Below are 25869 nucleotides of genomic sequence, written 5' to 3'. Positions count from 1 at the left end.
TAATAAAGTAACTGGCAGTTAGTAGAATATTTCACTTTTCAGTGCTTTCTTTCAGGTTTTTGTATTCATTACTTGTTTGAACTCGTTGGCTCTCTCAACACATAAAAATAGCTACAGAAGTAGAAAAAATTCTTCTATGATTTTGATTTTTTAAAAATCCATATTGAAGGGGTGAAACTGATCAAGATGCAGTGTACTTATAAACAGACATATTGGATTGAATTCCCTTGTACAACTACTTAATGAAAATTAAATATAAACAAAATTTAAAAATATTAATATGAGGATTTCTTTGTTGCTTTGTATGCCCCTCCCCCACGGTATAACCTTGCTTTCACTGTATTTGATGTTGGTATAATTTGTGGAGGAGAAGGGAAAAAACAAATCGTTTAAATAGGGATACAGGTGGAGCCATTGCAACAATGAGATGTACAAGTCGTTATGTTGAAAAAAGAACTTTACAACTCTGGCTGGGAAGGGAAGGGGAGTGGGGAGGGGAGGTGGAAGATGGGAAGGGATGGGAAGGGGAAACAAAGGAGGAGGCTACAATGCTTGATAAGAAATGTACTCATTACCTTGCCCATGTAATTGTAATCATCCTGTACAGTATTTTCACAATAAAAAAGAAAAAAATATTAATATGGACCTTCTCGCTGGCAACTCCACTTACTGGGTCCAGGAGACCTGGCAATGTGTCATCTGTTGCTCTAATAAATATAACTGAAGGAGTATGGAAAACTATTCTGCTTTATTTGAATTTATTGAAGAGCTTAAGACTATACTTTTATATTTTTTTCATTATTTAGAGAATATTAGTTTCTGTAATCAAACCTACGTAGATAAGACCTTACATATTTAATACAGTGTGTTTACCCCTGTACAAATGGAAAAAATTTAATTTTAACATTTCTAGACCAATATGGCTATTAATTTCTGTACAATGACAACTCAACACGGTAAACTGGGATACTTTTTCCAAAGTTGACAGCACAGCTAAAGTTTCCAAAAAATCAAATTATATATATATATATATAATCATATTTATATAAAAAGACCAATAATAGCAGTATGTTATGCAGCAACAGCTTATATATTATATATTATATGAAAACACACACAAAATAAAGTCACTGTACAAATACTTGTCTTAGTGAATGTGTTTTTACCTTAGGGAAGGTTTATTTTACTTTCCTCGTCCTTGACATTATCAATAGCAACATGAACTTTTTCTTTTTCTTTTTCTTTTTTTTTTTTGGGGGGGGGGGGGTCCGGTCGTGGGGCCTGAACTCTGGGCCTGGACACTATCCCTCAGTTCTTCAGCTCAAGGCTAGTGCTCTACCACTTGAGCCACAGCGCCACTTCCGGCTTCTTTCCTTTTTTTTTTTTTTTTTGCTTATGTGGTTCTGAGGAATCGAACCCAGGGCCTCATCATGCAAGGCAAGCGCTCTACCACTGAGCCAACTTCCTAGCCCCATGAACATTTTCATAACAGAAATATCAGAAAGAAATCTTAAAATCCATTTTTCTCTGAAAGATAGAACGGAATTGTAACTCACAATCAGCAATCTGTACAGTATGATCAAAACTTTTCAGGGGTAATAGACTTACTTTAAATAGGAATGTCTTGCCAGGCTCCATGGCTCACACCAATAACCCTAGCTGTAGCGGAGATTGGAGGATCTCTGTTCAACTCGCGCAAGAGCAAGAAAGTCCATGAGACTCATCTCCAATTAACCACCAAAAATCCAGAAGTGAAGATGTGACTCAAGTGGTAAAATCATGGTCTTGAGCAAAAAAACTAAGGGACAGTGCCCATACCCTGAGTTTAAGACTCAGCACCAGCACAAATAATTAATAAATGAAATTCTAGACTCTATCCCTAGTATGTCATATTCTTCTGTTCAGAACTAGACCATCTTTTGTAAAGCCTACTATATATTTTGAATTAATTTTTTGTGTGAGATAATTGTTCATTATATGCAGTTTTAGAAAACAATACAGGGATTGTATTACATGTACAGCTTATCAAATTTCTTCCAGCAAGGAAAGCAATAGTACAAGATTACAGACGAATAATACACACACACACACACACACACACACACACACACACGTCTTCTAGGACTATATTCTACATATAACAGAAAAAAAATGTGCCCTCTGTACCTCTGGATCATAGTCATTTGTTGGAACATACCTGGGCTATTTGTAGTTTGGGAACTATTACAAATAAAGCTTTCAAGCAAACATGAAATCTTATTCCTCTAGAGTAAGTGCCCAAAAACACAATAGCTAATTCATGTAGAAGTTGCACCTTTACATTTATAAGAAAAGGCCAACTGTTTCCCAAACTAGCTGCGCCATTTTACATTCTCATCAGTAACATACGACTAAGGCAAGTTCTCTTTATTCTGACAAGTATCTGCAGATCTTTAGGGTCTCAACCGCAGCACATGGCTAGGACACAAATATTCAATGCATTTATGTAATTCCATTTCCTGAAAAACAAAGGTCTGTTCCACTTTAGATAAAAGGTGAGCAGTGACCAAAAAAATAAGAATTGAGTCAATAAAATATGTAATAATATCCAGTTTCATAACAACATGTTTTTCTAATGTATCCTTTTTTTTCTTTTTTCTTCTTTTCTTGTTTTTCTTTTGGTGTGGGTCAATAGAATCTGAACACAAGACATGACCCTCATGTAGCTTCTTTTTCAAAGCCAGCACTCTTACCAGTTGAGCCATACCTCCACTTCTGGCTTTTTTCTTATTGAAGATAAGAGTCTCTCGGTTTTTGTCTACTTGGGCAGAGATCTTCAGATCTCAACCTCCTGAGTAATTAGAGTTTAGCTATGAGATACTGGCTCCTGGATCTAATGTAATTTTTATAAGTCAATGACTTATCTCCCATTCAAAAAATATCCACAATGCTAGGTTGTCTTCACAAACCACAAGAAAGATAATTATAATCTACAACACTTAACTATACATTTTAAAATAATTAGAAAGCATTTAAGGGTCCCTAACACATAGAAATAATAATAGAGAAGATGAAAATGCTAATTATCCTGGTTTGACTTATATATTGCATATATGAATCAACTTAGAACACTACATCCCATCAATAACTACAAATATTATCGATTAAAAAGTGAAAAGTGAAAGTTGCTACCACCTGGATTCCCTCATTTTCTTTCATTTTTTCTTTGTTTTCTTGCATGCTTGTTTTCCCTTTGCTTCAGATTATTCATCAAATCCAGTTGTAACTTCTCAAACACAATTGTCCACAGAAATGTTATTAATCATTTGAAAAGACTTCGGTTTTTAAAAATGTGGCAATCCATCTAGACTCAATTCTGTACCTTAAGAAATCCCTAAGAAAAAAGAAAGAAAGAAAGAAATCCCTAAGATTATATGCCTATTTGGTTATTTGGGGAGTAAAACTCCAGGCTTAGGTATAATAAGAGCTTGCTACAATGTCCTTTGTCCTCTTGCGGAAATCCACATCCTCACATGCAAAACAGAAAACCAGGAAGCAAGCACAGGAGGAGGAAAGATAGCAACAGAAACTGAGAATAACCAGAGCATGTACTCTTGTGTTTTGAGTTAGCCTTGGCTTTCCATACCTTGAGAAGCACCAAATTAAAAGAATGTGACTCAAGACCACAATAAAAAAGCAACCACATAGATTTACAGACCTGCACATAAGTCCACTGAGTTGCACAGCTCCAAGAAGAAGGTTTATGTTCATTTAAGAATGGAAAATTTTCAAGTTCTTCCAGAAGCACCATCTGTTTCTAGTGGCTGGTCTTGCATTGAATTATTTATTACAATAACCTCAGATTTATCAGGTTAACCTTTGGATTGCGTCCTAAAAAGCTGAAAATATTTAGAATTTTTTTTAGTAATGTAGTAGGATACAAGAATTTATCCTGCCATTGTACTGAAAACATCTTCAGGTTTGAAAGATTACATTGTTCATCACATTCAGTCAGTTTGATTCTTAGTGCTAGGTAATTGGTCCACAAGATGGCACTATAGGGGTAAAAAATAGTTCAAGTAATGGTTGCAAATTTCAAGCTAAAAACATTTTCAATTCCTACAACAGTTATCACAAGGTATCTGTCTTATCAGTCTGTTAATGGGGAATGGAAGAAAACAGAGCTTCCCAAATCAAAGTCAGGACTTTAAAAGCTGACAAACAGCTTTCCATGAATCTTTGTGATCTGGCAAGTCTCAGTATCTTAAGAAAATTATAAATGACTCCTTAAAAACCACTAAACTGCATGATATGAAAGGATTAAATATAGAAGTACTGTGAAAAATGCATTTCCAAACAAGAGTGGAGATGTAGAGAGATGTACAGTTACATTCACCTCAAAAACATTTTTTTAAGAAATAGGGGGAAGAAACACAATTTTGCACATTAAATACTTCTATTTATATTTTCTTGGTTTGTGTTGACTAGAAAAACAAACCTCCAGTGAAAAGGAGATGAAGTTAGCTAGGGCATCAGAATACGTCTTACCTGAAATGTGAGCACTAATTGGAAGGATTGGATGATGAGAGAAGATGATGGAGAGCAAATATGGTCAAAATATTTCAAGTACATACACGAATATGGAACAGTGAAACGCACAATGAGATTAGTTTGGAAAAGAACAGAGAAATAAATGGACACGTTAAAATAAGACCCCTTTGTACAACTAATTTGTGCTAATTTTAAAAAAGAGAGGGAGATTAATTTATTTGTCACTTAAGACACTAACTTTGACACTTAAGACACTAAGACACTTAACACACTAAATTGAATATAGATTCTCCACAACTTATGATAGGGGGTTACATACCAATAAACTCATTGTAAGTTGAATATACTGTTGTGTGTGAAAATTTAACACACACCTAACCTACTAGCCATCATGACTTACTAACCAGAATATGGGAAAGCATTGGTTATTACCCCTGTGTGAATTCACTGCCTGATCATCTCGAGAATATAATATCTCATATGGCTACCTAAGAAAAGATCAGAATTTTAAAAGTTGAAGTCATTTTCTATTAAATGTGTAATGCTTTCACACTAATAATAAAGTTTTCCAAAAAATCCATAAATCCTATGTAGGCAACTTCTTAATTTCTACCTTCTTAAATTGTCTGCAGGCCATTAATACAAGTAACACAATGCAGCTGAGTTTTCTCTAGCACTGGCTTCAAAGCAGCTCCTAACTTGGCTGATGACACTAGAGATTGGGGGAGGGAGTTAGGGGAAGACCTGGGTATAATTCCTTATAAAGGAAAGCCACCAACTCTTTTTCCTCTCTATTTTATCTGATTTTCTCCAGGATTTTTTTTAATAGGGGGTAGGGAATCTCAAGTTTTCCTACACTAATATCTAATATATGTGTATATGTGTGTGTATACGCGCACATGTGTATATATGTGTATGGAGGGCCAGCGAGAACTAAAGGCAATGTTCCCCCTTTTCTGCTTGAAAGTGTCAGTTTGGTGACTGGTAGACATCTGAAATGTCTAGATATTTACGTGTGTTAACATAAAATTGGTTAAGTTCATTAACACATGAAAAAAGAACAAGAACAATCCCAGGGGCTTTTGAAAGGATGAAAAGCAACCTCAAAGACCAGGCCCAGTCCCCTAAGATCCATTTTTTTTTCTAATGGGAAACATTTCAGAGTATGAGTCATAAGTAACTTAGCTGGGAGTTTTTAAATCTTTAAATCTTAATCCTTTGAATCTTTATGGAGGAGAGTCCTTAAAGGAAAGCATTCCAAACTTAACTCCTACGTGGCCTCTTTCATATTAAAGTCTACCATCAATTACGCCTGGCCATCTTGAAATTCTCTATCCCTGAGTAAAGTGGTGCAGAATTCATCTCTTAATTCCCAAGTTAATAGTCAATGAAAAGAAACATACATTCTCTTCTCTGGATAGCTGTTCAGTAATATTTAAAGGACATGGGGAAGAGGAAATACACCACCCCCTCCATCTCATTATTTCTCTATTCAATGATTACCATTGGATGTCTAGCTTACATTGAGCGCAGTCAGGAAACAGAGAGCAGTGTTGGCTATCCCGGCACCCACAGGTGACACCCAGCTCTCTCTGTACCAGCAGCATCGGCTCAAGCAGGCAGGCAGAGCATGAGATGAACAAGAACCCCAGAGTGCACTTGAATGTGTCTGAAATTGGCATTTTTTTTTTGTAGACATGAAGAATTGGATATGGAACAAAATGCTATTCTTGCCAATAGAATTCAGTTTCCAATGGTTCCTAGTACAAAGAAGGCACTCGGCTATTGAGAAATGAGTAGATGAATGAAAGCATGAATGGATGAAAGATCGTGAGTAGTCACTTTGTGCCAAACATTGTGACAGTGGCAAAATGACTCGGCCATAGAACTTGAACCCGTGAATGTGGAAATGAATTTGTTGTTTTAATAGCCAGTAATCAAAGCTCCCTTCATCAGGGGGAAGGGATGAATTCTCCAACATATATTCTTCCAGGAGGGAGGTCTCTCACTTCTCTTCTAAGAGCAAAAGAAGTCACAGGTTTCTCTGCCCACCAATAGCAAAGACAAAGGTGTACGGCCTATGTCTAGTCACTCAAATATGTTCACTCAGTCCCCAGAGGAGTTACAAACGGGTGCATGGTCCAGTCGTGACTTCTCCACTAAGAGTCCATCACTGTGTTTTTTCAGGCATTCTCTGTTCGGTGTGAATTTTGTGGATGGCTAACCCAGATGCTTCCAGTCCTGTCTACCATGAGGCAATGTCAGGTCTGTCCAACAGGAAAACCATGTTCTGTCCACCAAATCCTGTTGTCATTTCAACAACTGTTAGCTGGGGCATCTCATGAGTATGTCGATCAAAGGGAACCTAGCTTACAGGAAGCAAAATAGCTCATGATCCTCATTAGTAGGTAAAATTTTATGTCTCTACATCTCTGTTGAAAGTAATTTTTTTTCAAAAGGACATTAGCTGGGCACGTGTGTTTTTTTTTTTTATGAGTGATTTTTTTTTATTATTTTAATTTAATTTTATTTGTGAACATACTCTACAGAGGAGTTACAGTTACATGGGCAGGATAATGTGTACATTTCTTACCAAGCATTGCAGCCTCCTCCTTTGTTTACCCTTCACATCCCTTCCCAGCCTCCCCCCTCCCCCCCTAATCCCAATCCTTCTCCTTCCCCCCCCCCCCCCCCCCCCCGCACCAACATTGTAAAGTTCGTTTTGGACATGACAACTTGTACTTCTCATTGTTGCAACAGGTCCACCTGTATCCTTAAACAACTGGTTTTTCCCCATCTCCTCCACAAGTTATACTGACATCAAATATAGTGAAAGCAAGGGTTATACTGTGGGGGAGGGACATACAAAGCAACAAAGAGATAATCTTATAAATGTGTTAGAAACACATGCATGAAAGAAAAAAACATTAAAATACACATCTAAGGGTTCATTTTCCTGACATCACATTATCTGAACTTTTCCGCTTGACTCATACATATACTAGATATTACAAATAAGGGAAACCATGGGACCTACGTTTCTTTGGGCCTGGCTTACTTCACTTAATATAATTTGTTCCAAGTTTTTCCATTTCCTAACAAATGGGGCAATGTCATTCTTTCTGATGGAGGCATAGAATTCCATTGTGTATATATACCACATTTTCTTGATCCATTCATCTACTGAGGGGCATCTGGGTTGGTTCCATATCTTAGCTATGGTAAATAATGCTGCAATAAACATAGTTGTGCTGGTAGCTTTAGTGTGGTCTTGTTTGTAAACATTAGGGTAAAGGGCACGTGTGTTTTTATTTCACCCTGCAACATGGTCGAGACATACATCTTTTCTGTTTTTGCAATCACGCTTTTAAAATGAGAATTTGCCATCTCATTTATTGTGAGTGTGTTATAGCCACTGTTTGGGTTTGTTTTCTGTTTTTTTTTTTTCGCCTCCTTAGAAGAAAGCAATCACCTATCAAAATCAACCCCAGAGGAGATCTCCACTCATGAAACTGATTTTTGGGCTTTGTAAGAATCTCTGCTGAATTGTAAAGTAATGCAGCACGCATAAAAGTTTAGATGAAGTCAGGTATAGTGATTCACACCTGTAATCCTAGCTACTCAGGAACCGAGTGTAAGGACAGACTGAGCATAAAGTTTTCTGGACTCTATCTCAAGCCATAAGCTAGGTGTGGTTGTGTGTGTTTGTCATCCTACTTGCACTGGGGACCTCATGCAAGGTTGTTCCAACTACAATCTCACCACCCTGTTAGAGAAATAACTAAAGCAAAAAGGGCTTTGGCTGTAGCTTTCATGGTAGAGCCCTTGCCTGGCAAGAATGAGGCCCTGAATTCAAACCCAAATAAAAATTATTTTATTACAACTCCTCACTAATGAAGGAGTCAAAAAAGATGCCTAGGACGAACATTAAAAAGTTTCTCTAGGCCAAGCATGGTGTGTTTTCATAATCCCAGCTATCTAGTTAGGATGATCATGGTCCAAGGCTGATAGGAACTTTTTTTAAAAAATGAGACCTTATCTGAAAAAAATATAAAAACAAAAAGGCCTGGAGTGTCATTATATGATGGTGATTATCATATAGTTTCTAGCTGAAGCCAATAGATATATATAGAAATATGCATTTCTACTGGTTAGTCAATCTTTAAAAGCACATGTGACCTGCAACAGAATTATTATTTATAAAGTAAAGCAAAAGAGTATTGGAAGATAAAGATTATATTCGATATGCAATATCTTCTATTAATGTTGCCATAATTTTAATAATAATGATGACAATTCACCATGTACAGTTCCTATTGGTCTTATGATAACCTATGGTTAAGGGTCTGATTCTAAATCCAATATTGGCAAATAAGGAATTCATCCCTTAGTTAGTAATTTGAGAGACAACAGTTTGCATAAATTAATATCCCATTTATAGAGAATGAGTACATAAAAATACTGGAAATAAGATATTGTGAGTGGGTAATATTGTAATTAAAATACCATAGTAGATAACAGAAGATAGAAAGTCAGGTAAATTGCAAATTTTCTAATATGGTATTTTAAAAAATACAACTTCTCCTAGATGTAGTTTTCAGTCCATAAACCTTGGTAAAATTTGAGAAATATTCCCATTTATCTCCAGGCAGCAAGGAACCATTGAGTAATCCCTCATGTCAGAAATGTTTCAGTCATGTCATTCATTATTAGAGAGTCAGACATGTTTTAGTCATATCATTCATTATTAAACTGGTGCACAATGCATCTCTGCAACATCTAATGCACCTAACCTTGTCATTGCCAGGGTGAGTTCAGAAGGTAATGGGAACTTTCTAAACAAAAATTAACATCCTTAGCTTTAAAAGTAGTTTGCTTTAGGACTTCCTAAGAGAACTCAATGGTCAGAGCCAAATAATCAATAAAATATTCTACCTCAAAAATAGCAAGAAATCAACTACCTTTATGTATATAACCAAGGGAACTCAGGGTTAAGCGTCCCTTCATTACATTACTTGAATTCAGAGAGAGATTCCTTGCCTGATGCTAGAGCTCCATCCAGTGGCAACTGATGGTGACCTAGACAGCAGAACATAAGCTAACAGAGAGAGAGAGAGAGAGAGAGAGAGAGAGAGAGAGAGAGAAAGAGAGAGAGAGAGAGAGAGAGAGAGAGAGAGAGAGAGAGAGAGAGAGAGAGAGAGAACACAAGACAGGTACTGCCTAGAAACTCCAGGCATTACTTCAGAATAGTCAAGGTTTCAGAACTGTAAAGCCATATAGAAGGGAAGAAATTGAATCATTCAAGACCCCACAGTTATGTCTACAATGTGTAAAGAATCCAGAGCAAAATGAAAACTAGGAATCCACTGTCTAGATATTTGCATCTCCATACATGAGAAGCCGGACCCTCACATGGCACTGTACATTCTTGGGAAATATGCATATCCAAGATTAGTCTGAGCATTTCACCATGAGTGCATTGTTTCTAGCTGATTTCCATGACATTTCCTGGAAAATGCTGTTCTCTTTGGTGACTGGAAGGGAAGAAGCAGCTCTAATGGTCTGCCTCATGTCTGCATCCCAACTGCCATACATTCTCTGAATTGAAGAAGACATGCGATTCCTTTACAAATACATTAGAGAAGTGGTTATTTACTTTATGCTCACACGAGCCTTTGCAAACCTAATAAAAGCAAGGAACTCTCTCAAAATATGCATATGTAATTCCATAGTTTTAGGGGGTTTGAACTCTAGCAATCATACAGAGGCCAGAAGTGAGTAAGTTCCCTATGAAGCACACTGAGGCCAAGTTCCTAATGAGGAAATTAAGGTGAAGAATTGTAAATGCCATCTTTATCGACATTGCTTGAGCTGTTATTGCAGATTCTGGTCTGAGAAAAGCCAGAATGGCAATTATTGATAATAAATGAAAATAAAATTAATGGGGGGAAAATGAATCTGTTTTCTTTGAAAGTCATACAAAAAGAGCACAGAAAACCACCCTTCTTCTGTCACCTTAAGTGGGTGTGGCCAAAGTGACTGCAATGATAGGGGCCTGAAAAGGACAAAATTAACCATCCAAGGGCCTCACTAGGGTCTCCAGGGGTTTTGCCACAGATCCTGACTCCAGTATCTGGGATCTAGACTCTGAATTCTGCCTGTTCCTGCGGTGGTACCATTGGCTTTCCAATGTCCTAAGTGTTGCCTTCTTTTCTTACCAACATTTCTCTTGTAGAAGGTAAATTTTCCTCATTTCCCCACCTAGGGCATTTCTTTTTTTTACATAATATTTTTTATTGTGAAAATACTGTACAGAGGGGTTACAGTCACGTGAGCAAGGTAATGAGTACATTTCTTATCCAGCATTGTTGCCTCCTCCTTTGTTTTACCCCTATCATCCCATCCTTCCCACCTCCTCAACTACACCCCCCACACCCCGCCTAAATTGTAAAGTTTGGTTTTGGACAGTGTTTTGCACAATGGGTCAATCTGTATCCCTATTTAAACATTTTGTTTTTTCCCTTCCCCTCCCCAAATTATACCAACATCAAATACAGTGAAAACAGGGGTTATACCATGGGGGAGAGACATACAAAGCAACAAAAAAAAAATCATATGGTGCCTTATAAATACATTGGAAACAATAGCAAGGAAGAAAAAACCACTTGTGTCCCTATCTTGGGGTTCATTTCGCTTAACATCATCTTATATGAGCTTTTTTGCTTGTCCCAGATATATACTAGTTATTGCAAATAAGGGAAACCATGGGACCTATGTTTCTTTGGGCCTGGCTTACTTCACTTAATATAATTTTGTCCAAGTCTTTCCATTTCCTAACAAATGGGGCAATATCATTCTTTCTGATGGAGGCATAGAATTCCATTGTATACATACATACATACATATATATATATATATATATATATATATATATATATATATACCACATTTTCTTGATCCATTCATCTACTGAGGGGCATCTGGGTTGGTTCCATATCTTAGCTATGGTAAATAATGCTGCAATAAACATAGTTGTGCTGGTAGCTTTAGTGTGGTCTTATTTGTGATCATTTGGGTAAATGCCCAAAAGTGGCATTGCTGGGTCATAGGGGAGCTCTATGTGGAGTCTTTTGAGGAACCTCCATACTACTTTCCAAAGTGGTTGAACAAGTTTACACTCCCACCAACCATGCAGTAAGGTTCCCGTCTGTCCACATCCCCTCCAGCATCTGTTATTATTAGAGTTCTTGATTATATCCATTCTAACTGGGGTGAGGTGGTATCTCAATGTTGTTTTGATTTGCATTTCTTTTATGGCTAGAGAAGTTGAGCATTTCTTCATGTGTCTATTGGCCATTCTTATTTCCTCTTTGGAGAAGTTTCTCTTTAAGTCTTTAGCCCACTTATTTATTGGGCAGTTGTTTCTTTGAGGATTTGTTGTTGTGAGATTTAGTTTTTTGAGTTCCAAGTATATTTTAGATATCTGAGACTCTTGTCTGTTGTATGGTTAGTAAAGATCTTCTCCCAATCCGTGGGCTTTCTATTGATCTTACTAGCTATGTCCTTTGCCATGTAGAAGCTCTGCAGTTTCATGCAATCCCATTTGTCCAACCTTTCTTTGATTTGTTGTGTTTCTGGATCTCTATTAAGAAAATTTTGGCCTGTGCCAAAGAGACCTAAGATTTCTCCTATTCCGTTCTGTAATGTTTTCAGAGTGTCTGCTTTGATTCTGAGGTCTTTGATCCATTTGGAGTTGATTCTGGTACAGGGTGATATATAAGGATCTAGCTTTAGTTTTCTACAGGTGAATAGCCAATTTTGCCAGCACCATTTACTGAAGAGGCTGTCTTTCTTCCATTCTATTTTTTTAGCTCCCTTATCAAAGATTACCCACCTAGGGCATTTCTATGCACAGGTCTTGTCCACACTGTCATCTACTTTAATTCAACTGAGCTATTATCTGCAGAGATCTCCTATTTTCACACCACTGAGCTAAATAATTGGGTTCTGTATATCAAATTACACTGAATAATCTGAAAAAAAATAACTGTATGGAGGGATATTTTAAATTGATGAATCTTTCTAACAACTGGAAAGTTCTATTTTGGAGAAAGTAACTTTGATTTTGTATAGTCTACACAGTGGAGTATAAGCCTACATTTCTAAGGAATCTGTGTGCAAAGCCTTTCCAATACTTCTTTCCCTATCTCATCATCAGCCCAATGTAAACAGCAAACACAAGCATTCTACTCCGTTCACAGCTCATACACAATGTGTATTCATTCAACAAATAGAGTGGAGTTTCATATTTGCATCCTTTGCATTTTTCTCAAGTTAAAAGGGAAGTCAATTCATGAGGAATCCACATGCCAACTAATATACCTGATGTAGGCAGATCAGCCTAGAACAGTGCCAGACTGATAAATATTTATTGCCCAATAGAGATTGAGCAATGTCTTTGCCAGTTACTATCTAGCCATAAAATCATTAAAAAAAACTAATAAAATGTGATATTTGTTCCTCCCCCACAGTATAGCTTCCCCTGTTTTCACTGTATTTGATGTTGGTATAATTTGGAGAAGGAAACGAAAAAAAAACAAATTGTTTAAATAGGGATACAGATTGACCCATTGCAACAATGAGATGTACAACACGCTATGTCGAAAAACAAACTTTACAATTTAGGTGGGGGTGGAGGGTGGGGTGGGGGAATGTAGTTGATGAGGTGGGAGGGATGGGATGGTAGGGGAAAAACAAAGGAGGAGGCAACAATGCTGGATAAGAAATGTACTCATTACCTTGCTCATGTAATCGCAACCCCTCTGTACAGTATTTTCACAATAAAAAACTTATTTAAAAAACTGATATTTAGGGCTGGGAAAGTGGCTCAGTGGTAGAGCGCTTGCCTTGCATGCATGAGGCCCTGGGTTTGATTCCTCAGCACCACATAAGCAAAAAGAAAAAAGCTGGAAGTGGCGCTGTGGCTCAAGTGGTAGAGCGCTAGCCTTGAGCTGAAGAGCTGAGGGACAGCGCCCAGGCCCAGAGTTCAGGCCCCACGACCAGACCCCCCCCCAAAAAAAAAAACAAAAAAAACTGATATTTATCCTTTTGAAATCTTCCCATTGAATTTCCATTAACAAGAGGAAACAAGAAGAAGATAGAAGCCCTTTATTCTGACTTTTGAGGCATTTAACCAAAACATAATTCAACTGCAATGTAACTAGTATAGTGTATATAATGGCTTGGAATGTTTGCTTGGTCATACCTTGTAATTTTCCACTGAGTCACTCCACCTTCCTGTATTAATGGAAAGTCCATTTTCTCTCTCTTGAGGCCTACCCTTCCCCACTCTAAGCCTAAAGGCTTGCCTGCTTTCTTGTTTGCTTGCCTACTTACTCTCAGTGCTTGGCTGATGGGTTTGACAGGGCTGTGTTTTCTTTCATGGCCACTAGATGTTGCAGATGAACACTCTCTTGATGTTCACAATCTGAAAGCAGGGCAAACCTGCTGCAGAATGCTTTCCAGGCCTAATTCCTCTATGACTTCATCCTAGAGTATAAATCAGACTCTTTAATTTCCTTCTCAGATATCAATTAAATAAGGGCAGCGGAGTCCAGGGATACTCACAGCCTCAAATATATCCACGTCAGAACCAGCCACATCATGGCCTGCAAACCAGGGGTCCCTAGTTCAAACATGTCTCCTTGATATATTTTGTTTACCAAAGTGTGTCTGAATCCGGATTTCCAGACTCTCATAACTACAACATGGAGCTCGTATCTGACACCGTGGCAGCCATCTGAAGGTGAATAGCATCCATCTTTCCCCTCATACACCACAGTCCTTTCCTTCCAGAATACTCCTTGACCCCTCAACTGTCCAGTAACAGGTTCTGTGGAGAAGACTGGTTAAGTAAGTTGCAAGAACCCCTGCAAAATGAAAAACTGTTCAAAAAATGGAGGAAAAAATTTCCATGAAAGAACTACAATATAAAACACTTTTATCTCTTCCAGAGTCCTTTCTTGTGCTCTTTTTTTATTTGTAATTTAATGCCATACTCTCTCAAGCGTAGGTTGTTTTTTTAATAAGTTTTTATTGTGAAAATACGGTACAGAGGGGTTACAGTTACATGAGCAAGGTAATGAGTACATTTCTTAGCAAGCATTGTTGCCTCCTCCTTTGTTTCCCCTTCTCATTCCTTCCCATCTGCCCCCCTCCCCCGCCAAAATTGTAAAGTTCGTTCTCCGACATAATGACTTGTACATCTATCTCATTGTTGCAATGGGTCCACCTCTATCCCTATTTAAACATTTTGTTTTTTCCCTACCCCTCCCCAAATTATACCAACATCAAATACAGTGAAAACAAGGGTTATATCAAGGGGGAGGGACATACAAAGCAACAAAACAAACCACATGGTACCTTAAAAATGCATTCGAAACAATAGCAAGAAAGAATAAACCACTTGTGCCCCTATCTTGGGGTTCATTTCGCTTAACTTTTATCTGGTCATATGGATATAGTTTTTGACCTTTTCTATTTGTCCTAGACGCGTACTAGTTCTTGCAAATAAGGGAAAGCATGGGACCTATGTTTCTGTGTATGCAGATTCAGAGCCCCCCTACATCTCTCTTGCAGAAATCCACTCTCTACCGACACCAGACTGCCATGCACAAATCGAGCCAGAACAGAGAGAGAGGAAAATCTCCCCATGTCTCAGGCCTGTCACTCCATAGTGTCAACACATGGCAGGTGAGCACCCACTAAAGAACTGGAACCCTCATGCCAGGCTGTAGCCAAAGCCTTCTCATTTGCCCACAAAGCACGGAGATGCCAGCCTGAGGCATGGACAGCCACGCATCGCATTGCCCTGCTCTGAGACATCTTGGTACCCGTACCCACGCTGAACCTACCCTTCATGTTTCGATTCCAATGGTGAAACACCGCTCAGCGAGTCTCCACCAATAGAATCTGCTTGCAGCCCCAAGCCCAAGCACAAGCTGAGAGGTAGAGGCTGAGCATGGCCAACGCTTGAGGGAATGGGAAGCAAACAGCCAGGTGGAGAAGTGACAGGAAGAGGAAGATATGAGCTGAGCTTCCTAGCCCTCCTTCTAACCCATGCTGCATCGCCACATGGTATTTCGTCAAGAAATGCACAGTCTAAGAAAGCAATGAAGACATCTATGATGGTAGCAGACACAATGGTGCACATGTATCATCCCAGGACTTTGATGGCTGAGGTAGGAGGATCTCAACTTTCAGGCCAAGCTGAGCTACATAGTTAAGACCTTGTTAAAAAAAAAAAAAATTCCATGACAGTAACCATATAGCATTCAGCCCCAAGTCTGAGGCCCTTCTCATTAGCGGGTTTTGTGTGACCACACTGATCCCACACCCAGAAAGCTAAACCCATCAACAGACAGAGGATGCAAAGAGGTGGAGCTTTAGAAGCCACAGAACACTTTCTTCTCAAGGCTAATACTCTAATACTTGAGCCACAGTGCCACTTTCTGATGGTTCACTGGATATTAGAGTCTCACAGACTTTCCTTCCTTGGCTGGCTTTGAAACGCAATCCTCAGATCTCAGCCTCCTGAGTAGGCTAGAATTACAGGCGTGAGCCACCTGCACCCGGCCAATTTTATTCTTTTAAATCAAGTTTTCTATCACTAAACATGGTAGCTCAGAAGGCAAATCTTCTAGGAAATGCAATTCTTTTTCAATTGTTTAGGTTTAATGATTTTTAGCAGTACGTTTGTTGTATAAGCGTGACTTCATTATGACATTTGTGTACGTGCATGCAATGTGTCCCCATCAATCTCACCCATTCTATCAATCCCTCTCCCTCACCCCACCACCCCTTCCTAAAACAATTTCAGAAGGTTGTTCTATGTTCATATAGGCAGAAAAATCGCTCCAACCAAAATCATCTTCATTCTCCTCTGTTAACTCTCCCAGATCCCACTGATACTCACTATCTCAATACAATGTTTTACTCTCCAGTCATTCTTTTTATGTAGTGTGTATTCATTTTGTAGCATGGTATGTCTGATGTACACATATATTTTAATCAGAATAACCAACTCTAGTGCTTGGCTAGTTTCTAAACATAAGATGAATAGGCTTGTATTACCCTAGTGGAAAGGCATGATAAAATGTTCTGAGACTTCAAAATATCCATCCATTCCATCCATTTTCCTACAAATGAGGTAATCTCATTGCTTTAAGGTTGTGTAATATTCCATGATATATACATACCATATCTACAGTTGATGGGCACATTTTGGCTACAGTGAACATGGGTATGCAGGTATCTCTCCTATATATTATAATGTATGTATGTATGTATGTATGTATGTATTCAACAGTGGTTTAGCAAGGCCATAAAGTAGGCCTATTTTTTAGTTTTTGAAGTGTGTAGCTACATCAGATAAAACAACAATGATAAACTTTTTAAGCACAATCTGCCCTGTGCTTATTCAAATGCTCTTCGCTTTTACCTGGATTTGGTAGAAAAGAGAGCTAATATAAACTCATATTTTATTTAAACTACAGAAGAGGGAAAAACAGATTGACATGCATAGTCTATTCTGGGACATTATCAAATTATCAATAAGGAACAGTATTAAAACATCTGTAATCCTAGCTACTCAGGAGGCTGAGATCTGGGGATCAAGATTCAAAGCCAACCTCTGCAGGAAAGTGCGTGAAACTCTTTTTTGTGTGTGTGATTTTTTTCTTTTTTTTTCTTTATTGTGAAAATACCATTGCGTGAAACTCTTATCTCCAATAAACCACCAGAAAACCAGAAGTGGCGCTGTGGTTCAAGTGGTAGAGCTCTAGCCTTGAGCTGAAGACTTGAGGGACAGCTCTTCAGAGTTCAAGCCCCACGACAGACTAAAACAAAAAACAAACAAAAAAAAACAATCAGGCTGTAGCTTAATGAGGAAACCCAGTAGCCCCTTCTCAATGGGAAGAGGCTGGTAAGCAGAAACTATGACTTTCTTCCTCTGTGTTTTTTTTTCTCTCTCTCTTTCTCAAGGCAGTGGCAGTTCATTGTGAATATCCCCTCCATTTATCCTGCTCTGTACTTTGTAATGTTATTTTATCATAGTTACTACAAATATGTTTGTCTATGTTTGTGATTTACAATTATGTTATTTCAATGTAATGCTCTGGTAATGTCAATGTTGAGATTAGTATAGTTTTATTAAGTATACATCAGACTGTAATGAGTATCAGTCACCAACTTAGGTTATAGCAATAAGAATACTAGGAAAACAACCAAGTATATTACTTTTATAAGGCATAAATCACCAGGCAAACATTCAACTTTATTTAATGGCCTGTTTATTATTCCCTTCCATAGTGATAATGGTTTTAATTTTAATATATGAATGCAATACACAGTCCATAAATGGTTTTGTGTGTCTGTTTTGATAGCAAGAAGATTAAAATTAAAGGGAGTAAAGGGGAAATTTTTGCCATCTGTTTCTTTGAAGAAATGTTATATAAAGTTGCTTCTTGCATAACTACCTTTATCCATTTTTGTCTTTTCAGGAAACAAATTTGTATGAAACTTATACCTTCAAAGACCTTTGAGTGTCTGTAATTCAGAGAACTTCCGTCTATTCCAGTCCCTTTGATCTCCTCTGTCCTGATCTAATATACTTGAGGAAGTTCTCTCCGTGGCCCCACTTTGAACCTTGTTTGCAATTCTCACACCCAACTTCAAAACATGCCTCTCAGATCTCCTCAGCCTCTCCTGTTGCTAGCCTCCTCACTCCTGTGCCTCTACTTTTAGACTTGAACTATAGACCCTTGGCTCCTCCTCCCTTGATTCCGAGGCTTACCACTGGATGCATCATTCCTCAGTCACAAGCCTCACTTCTGGGAGCTTGCGTGCAATTCCATAAGAACCTCAATGTTGTGTATCCATTTGTGTTTGGCCTTCTCCCCTCTACGTTCATCTCACATTTATGACGAGTTTACCTCCTCATTCTTGGCTAGTGAGCTCCCTTAGACTTCACTTCATCCTTAATTCATCCTCTCTGGCCTGTTTCATGTCCACTCTTTTCAGCCCTACTCCATTCCTCCACCTCTCCTCCGTATTCAGATACACAGCATCTCCCGCTCATCCGGGTCCTTCCACTCAGACTACAAGCATGCTCAACTGGCATCTATTTCTAAACACTATAATCAAGCTCCCTTCCTTGATTCCACCATGATGAACCCTTTCTTCCTGCTAATACAGGGTTTTATATTGTCATGTCTTATTTGCCCAACCTCCCTTTCAGGCCATTTCTCTTTCCCTATTAAATTCAGCTCATCTGTGGAGACCAGGGCGCAGGTCATTTCTTTGGGGGAGAATTTGTCTTTGCTGCTTAAATCAATCAACTTCTTTTGTTTTCCTTCAGAGAATTCTCCCAGCCTATAATTGAATAATTACAGAATAATTTGAAGTGATTCATTTATCAGTGTCCCCATTTACTCTTCTGGCTTTGAAACAACAGACTCCCTGCTGATTTTGACCTGCATTGCAAACTCCCCTAATATATTAGACACATCTTAGAATGTGTATGGTGCATCATTTCACTGATTAGATCTCCCTCATCTTTCTGTTGAAAGCAATTTATTAACCAGACACTGGTTCACACCAGTAATCCTAGCTCCGCAGGAGGCTGAGGTTTGAGGATTGTGGTTTAAAACCACCTTCAACAGAAAAGTCCATCAGACACCTGTCTCCTTTTAACCAGCAAAAAACCAAAAGTGGTTCAAGTAGGAGAGCACCAGTTGTGAGCCAATGTCCTCCAACTTTACAGAACTCAAAATATATCTTCAGTCTTTATAAATATTTCATCCTACCTAAGAGAAAAAGAAACCGAGTCCTAAACAAGTTCAAGCTCCCCATGGTAGCCAATCATTTCACACTGAAATCTTTGCTGGAGAGATATACATAGCACAAGACTACAACAGCACTTTGGTAACTGGCAGTGACCAAGGACATAGAGACCACACAGACCACAGGGAAGCCTCTGGTAGCCATACATGGATGAGAAACGCGGTTGGTGCCTTTGAGTCAGGCATTATTGCTACAGCAATATCCATCTTTATTTCCATACAGTAGGTCCCAGAGGGTTTCCTGAAAGTTAATCGCTATATGGAAAGGGACATTGATTAGCCCACACAAATGAGAACCTGTAATGTAACCCTTAATAACCAGCTTTTTCAAGAGGAAATCAATTTGTCCTATAATATAGCCTGAGGAAATTCAGTTTGAAGACATTTAAATAAACACATCTGCAATCTGTGTGTGTACGTGCTGCAAAGATGAATTTTACAAAAACTATGTTTTCATGAACCACATGAAAGAGAGAACTGGGGTATTTTTAAATCTATATTCCTGCAATGCATATTACAAAACATACTCCACCCTGGGGTTTTTTTCCCTGTAGACAATCCTGTTCACATTTCCTATTCCAGATAGATAATTTGTTACTTTTTAAAAACCTCTTGTGATGACACTCACTTCTTGGCAAGATCTCAACATGATTCATGTCTGAGAACAACCATCGTATCATCTGCAAGAAGGCAACATGTTTTCTTCCAGTGATTCTTGACCTCATTTGTGGCTGCGTTTCCTCACCCTGTGGATGCCATTATCCCCAGATCCTGCAGGAGAAATGATTCATCTGCCCAAATGCAAACTTCTCGGAATATTTATTTGAAATCTACCTGACTCATGATTATTGTTTATTCTTTGATTTTCTGTGTGTGTGTGTGTGTGTGTGTGTGTGTGTGTGTGTGTGCGTGCGTGCACGCACATGCGTGCACCAATCCAGGGGGGCTAGGTCTTGAACTCAGGGCCTGGGTGCTGTCATGAAGCCTTTGTGTTCAATGTTAGCACTCTACCCTGGAGCCACACCTTCACTTTCAGTTTTTTGTGGTGGCTGATTGGAGATAAAAGCCTCATAGACTTCCCTTCCCAAGTTGGCTTTGAACAACCTCCTGAGAGACTCTTCTCTTGGCTGTGTCTCCTGGCCTCCTCTTCTCATGCACACTAGCATGGGGATCTTTTTCTAGGGTGGGGAGTGTATGAGGAGAATGGAATGGGAAAATACCACAAAAGATGTCTATTAGTGTCCTTAACATAGAGGCCTAGAAATCGAATTTCTGTCTCAAATGTATGGACAGCTGGGCACCAGTGGCTCAAGCCTGTAATCCTAGGAGGCTGAGATCTGAGGATTGCAATTCAAAACCAGCCCTGGCAGGCAGGTCTGTGAGACTCATCTCCAATAAGCTACTCAGAAAACACCAGAAGTAGGGCTGTGGCTCAAGTGGTAGAGAGCTAGCCTTGAGAAAAAAAATTCATGGACAGCACCCAGGCCCTGAGTTCAAGCCCCATGACCAGCAAATAAAATGTATAGGCACTTATAGCTAACGATACACATTATAAAGTTGTCCTATAGAATGGTTGAGCCAAGACATGCACTACACTACTACTAGATGTGTACCATTAGCTCTACACGAGACAATACCACGTACTGCCATGACCTGTGGTTAATAATTGGCATGTATTCAACCTGTATGTCAAAGTGGTTAAAGTTATCTTTATTTAATTTATTTCTCACAGCCATACATCAACTGAGATAATAGCTTGGCCATTCTTAGAACTCTCTTCCTAACATAGGATGCATGGTTTCCCTCATTTGTGGTAACTAGAATGTGCCTAAATCTACAAGTAAACACACTGGAAAAATACACTGGGACATGATAAATTACACAAGACTCTAGGCAATCACATGCAGTGAGACCAAAGGTGGACACTCCTAGGGGAAGAACAGAAAGGCACAATGCCTGTATGCGTCTGAGCATACAATATGATATATATCAAAATGAAGTCCAGAAAATGGAAACAAGAAGGTTTTTTTCTTTGTTGCTGTTTTTGCCTTGTTTATTTGTTTATCTGTCTTTGGGAGCATAAGGGAAGGCACAGAAATGGTGGAACAAAGGGTGAACAAACGCAGCAGTGGTGCTCACTAGACACTGCTGAAAATGAACTAGACAACTTGAGGGTGGGAAATGAGAGGGAAAACTGGGAGAAGGGTGACATTAACCAGAAAGAAATGTACTCATTACCTGACTTACGTAACTGTAACTCCTCTGTACTTCACCTTTATAATAACAATAAAAAAAGTGCTTGGGGAATAAAAAAAGAACTCTCTTCCTGTCACTCTGTATCTTTACACTATCTTTACTGAACCTCTTCATCCTGGTATATCGGGATACATTATGGTTTTGTTTGATTTGGTTTGGTTTGGCTTGTGCCCTTTATACTGCTCTGGTAAATTATAACCTTATAAGAATTAGGGTTACTGGGTCTCCTTGGCTCAGGCCGAAATTTTCTGAATAGAGACCCGGAAACACAACAAATCAAAGAAAGGTTGGACAAATGGGATTGTATAAGGTTGCAGAGCTTCTGCAGGGCAAATGACATAGCTAGCAAGATCAATAGAAAGCCCACGGACTGGGAGAAGATCTTTACTAGCCATACAACGGACAAGGGCCTCATATCTAAAATATACTTGGAACTCAAAAAATTAAACCACTCAACAACAAATCCTCAAAGAAACAACTGCCCAATAAGTAAGTGGGCGAAAGACTTAAAGAGAAGCTTCTCTGAAGAAGAAAGAAGGATGGCCAATAGACACATGAAGAAATGTTCAACATCCCTAGCCATAAAAGAAATGCAAATCAAAACAACATTGAGATATCACCTCACTCCAGTTAGAACAGCAAAAATCAAGAACTCTAACAACAACAGATGCTGGAGGGGATGTGGACAGAAAGGAACCTTACTTCATTGTTGGTGGGAATGTAAACTTGTTCAACCACTTTGGAAAGTAGTATGGAGGTTCCTCAAAAGACTCCACATAGAGCTCCCCTATGACCCAGCAATCCCACTTTTGAGCATTTACCCTAATGTTTACAAAAAAGACCACACTAGGAGGAGATGGGGACAAACAAGTCGTTTAAGGATTCAGGTGGACCTGTTGCAACAATGAGAAGTACAAAATGTCATGTCAAAACCAGCTTTACAATGTCGGTGAGGGGGGGGGTGGGGGGGTATGATTGGGTGGGAAGGAGGGGGGAGGCTGGGAAGGGAGGTGAAGGGTAAACAAAGGAGGAGGCTGCAATGCTTGGTAAGAAATGTATGCATTATCATGCCCATGTAATTGTAACCCCTCTGTACAGTATGTTCTCAAATAAAATAAAATAAAATAAAATAAAAATAAATAAATACAAAGTTATAACTCAAAAAAAAAAAAAAAAGACCACACTAAAGCTACCAGCACAACTATGTTTATTGCAGCATTATTTACCATAGCTAAGATATGGAACCAACCCAGATGCCCCTCAATAGATGAATGGATCAAGAAAATGTGGTATATATACACAATGGAATTCTATGCCTCCATCAGAAAGAATGACATTGCCCCATTTGTTAGGAAATGGAAAGGCTTGGAAAAAATTATATTAAGTGAAGTAAGCCAGGCCCAAAGAAACATAGGTCCCATGGTTTCCCTTATTTGCAATATCTAGTATAGGTATGAGTCAAGCGGAAAAAGTCAGAGAATGTGATGTTAGGAAAACGAACCCTCAAATATGTATTTTAATGTTTTTGTTTCTTTCATGCATGTGTTTCTAACGCATTTATAAGATTATTTCTTTGTTGCTTTGTATGTCCCTCCCCCACAGTGTAACCCCTGCTTTCACTATATTTGATGTCAGTATAACATGTGGAGGAGATGGGGACAAACAAGTCGTTTAAGGATTCAGGTGGACCTGTTGCAACAATGAGAAGTACAAAATGTCTTGTCAAAACCAGCTTTACAATGTCGGAGGGGGGGAGGGGGGGTATGAATGGGTGGGGGGGAGGGGGGAGGCTGGGAAGGGAGGTGAAGGGTAAACAAAGGAGGAGGCTGCAATGCTTGGTAAGAAATGTATGCATTATCCTGACCATGTAATTGTAACCCCTCTGTACAGTATGTTCTCAAATAAAATAAAATTAAATTAAAAAAAAAAAAAAAAAAAGAATTAGGGTTAAAGGACTCACTTCCACCAAGCCTTCCTGGAATGTCTTTAGTGCATTTCTACACTGCTTCACTGAATTCTCATAATGACATGGAATCCTGACTGTGGGAGGTGTATCTGGATTTTGTTTTGCAATAGGGTCTTCTTGTCTGTAGGCAGAGGGTATGGACTTCATGTTATCTTTGGGTTATCTATGTGACTCAGTGGACCAATTCTTCTGGTTCTCAGGCATAGATCCTACCAGAAAGAAATAACCTCTTCCTTGCCTGATATTTCTCTTACATGTTTAGAATATTCGAATGCTGTCACTCATTCAGCCCAAGTGGAGGTGGAGATGTTTATCTGAGTGAAAACATTTGACATGTGTACCTCAATGACGCCATGAATTCATGTTGATTGTGACAACACAGGGTTCTACCTTTTTCTGCAAGGAGTACAGTAAGTCTTGGTGGAGAAGGAAAGGCTGCAGGGAAGATTTAGTCCAATATGATATTTTCACATCCTCATGGATAATATGGCCTGGCTGCTATGACATTCACGTTAACCTCCTACTAAAGCAATCCTTGAAATGGTCTTTCCCAGCAATGGGGGTGATGGCTTGTTTCTGTGCTGTGGTGAGCCAATCAGAGCTAACGCTGTGCTTTCACAAGAATCATGGGAAGACCAGGAGGCAGGCATGTGCTTTTCCAGCGGACTTAAATGGAACAAGATGGCATCCAGTACATGCAGGGGCAATCATGGAGGCAGAGCCAAAGCAAAGGCAAAATCCAGGTCTTACTGACCTGACTCCATAAAGCGACTTCTTCCTGAAGACAGCTCTACAATTTACACTTCGAGATGAATAACCCAATGCATTCTTCCCATGGATTTTCAGTTGTTTCTACTAGAAAGAGTCATTTTATGGGAACTACCTAAAGGATAGGAAGGTGAAGTGAGAAACCACTAGTGAATTGCTACTGGAGTATGAGAAAGAAGTTCAGGTGAAATTTATGGAAAAGCTCCACGTTTGAGTCAGCTAAAGTCACAATCATGGATCACTATCATCAACGGACACTAGTTTATGCTTGTTATGCTAGCTACTTAGGAGTCCAAGATCTGAGGATCACAGTTCAAAGCCAACCCCAGACAGGAAAGCCTGTAACGTTCTTATCAATAATTAGCCACCAACAAGCCAGAAGTAGAGATGTGGCTCACGTGGTAGAGCACCAGCCTTGAGCCAAAATGTGAAGGGGCAGCACTCAGGCCCTGAGTTCAAGCCGCAAGTAGGGGCACAAAAAAGAAAAAAACGAAGTATCCTCAAGCTATGTGCTGTCATTTAGTGAGGGTAGGTGTAAGAAATCATCTCATGTGAGGTGGGAAGTTGGGTGTGTCATGAGAGCGCACAGTAGGACATATACCACTGCCTATGGGTGCCTGATGGATTGGGGCTTTATCAGAAGATACAGCAGCAGGTTTTTGAAAGCTGAATAAGGAGTCACTTGTAAGAAGACAACAGGATTGGCTTTCCAGACAGAGAAAAGAAATTGTGCAGGCATTGAAGCACAAGATAATATGATGCTGGGGAAGGACTTAGACTTATTGAACCCTGAAGCATGAGAGGAAAAATTTGAGCATATGATTATGTCTTTGGAACATATAATTCACATAAGGGGAAAACTAGAGGCATGGTATAAAAAGGGACATTGTCACCAGATTTTAGAGCACCCTAAATGCCAACAGAAGCAACAAAACTTAACTCTGTAATAAATCGTGGGGTAAAAGCGGAGCGATACTTAGATAATGACATGATAGAAATAATAGAAACTAAATAATCTGGCTGCCCATCCACAGTATGGATTGGATGGTGAGATACATTACAAAGCTATTTTCATTAGTTCATCTGAGAGGCAATGAATATAGGGTTTTTTTGCATTTCCTGGGCACACAGTAGGTATTCAATCATCATTACAGACAGCAATTGAATTGTCTCCATTTCTGCTGGTTTTATATCTTCTTCAAATATGTATCTACATTTCATTGATAGAGTTTATATTTGTTTGCACTTGTTATCAGCATCTATAAAAAAATGAGTTTATGATGGCACTGGTCCAGAATAGAAAATACACAGTGATTCCATGATTGGCTACTGAAAAACTACATCCTGTTTAATAAGAAAATAAGAGGCCACTCTCCAAATTTATGTTTTAGCTTTTTAAATTAGTAGACATGATTGAAAGAATATCAATATATAAAGAAAAAGAAATGG

Source organism: Dipodomys spectabilis, unplaced genomic scaffold, assembly GCF_019054845.1.
Source record: "Dipodomys spectabilis isolate Male_0828 unplaced genomic scaffold, ASM1905484v1 ptg000297l, whole genome shotgun sequence".
NCBI lineage: Eukaryota > Metazoa > Chordata > Mammalia > Rodentia > Heteromyidae > Dipodomys > Dipodomys spectabilis.
The sequence above is the reverse complement of the archived record's forward strand: the minus strand, read 5'-3'. Positions refer to the sequence as shown.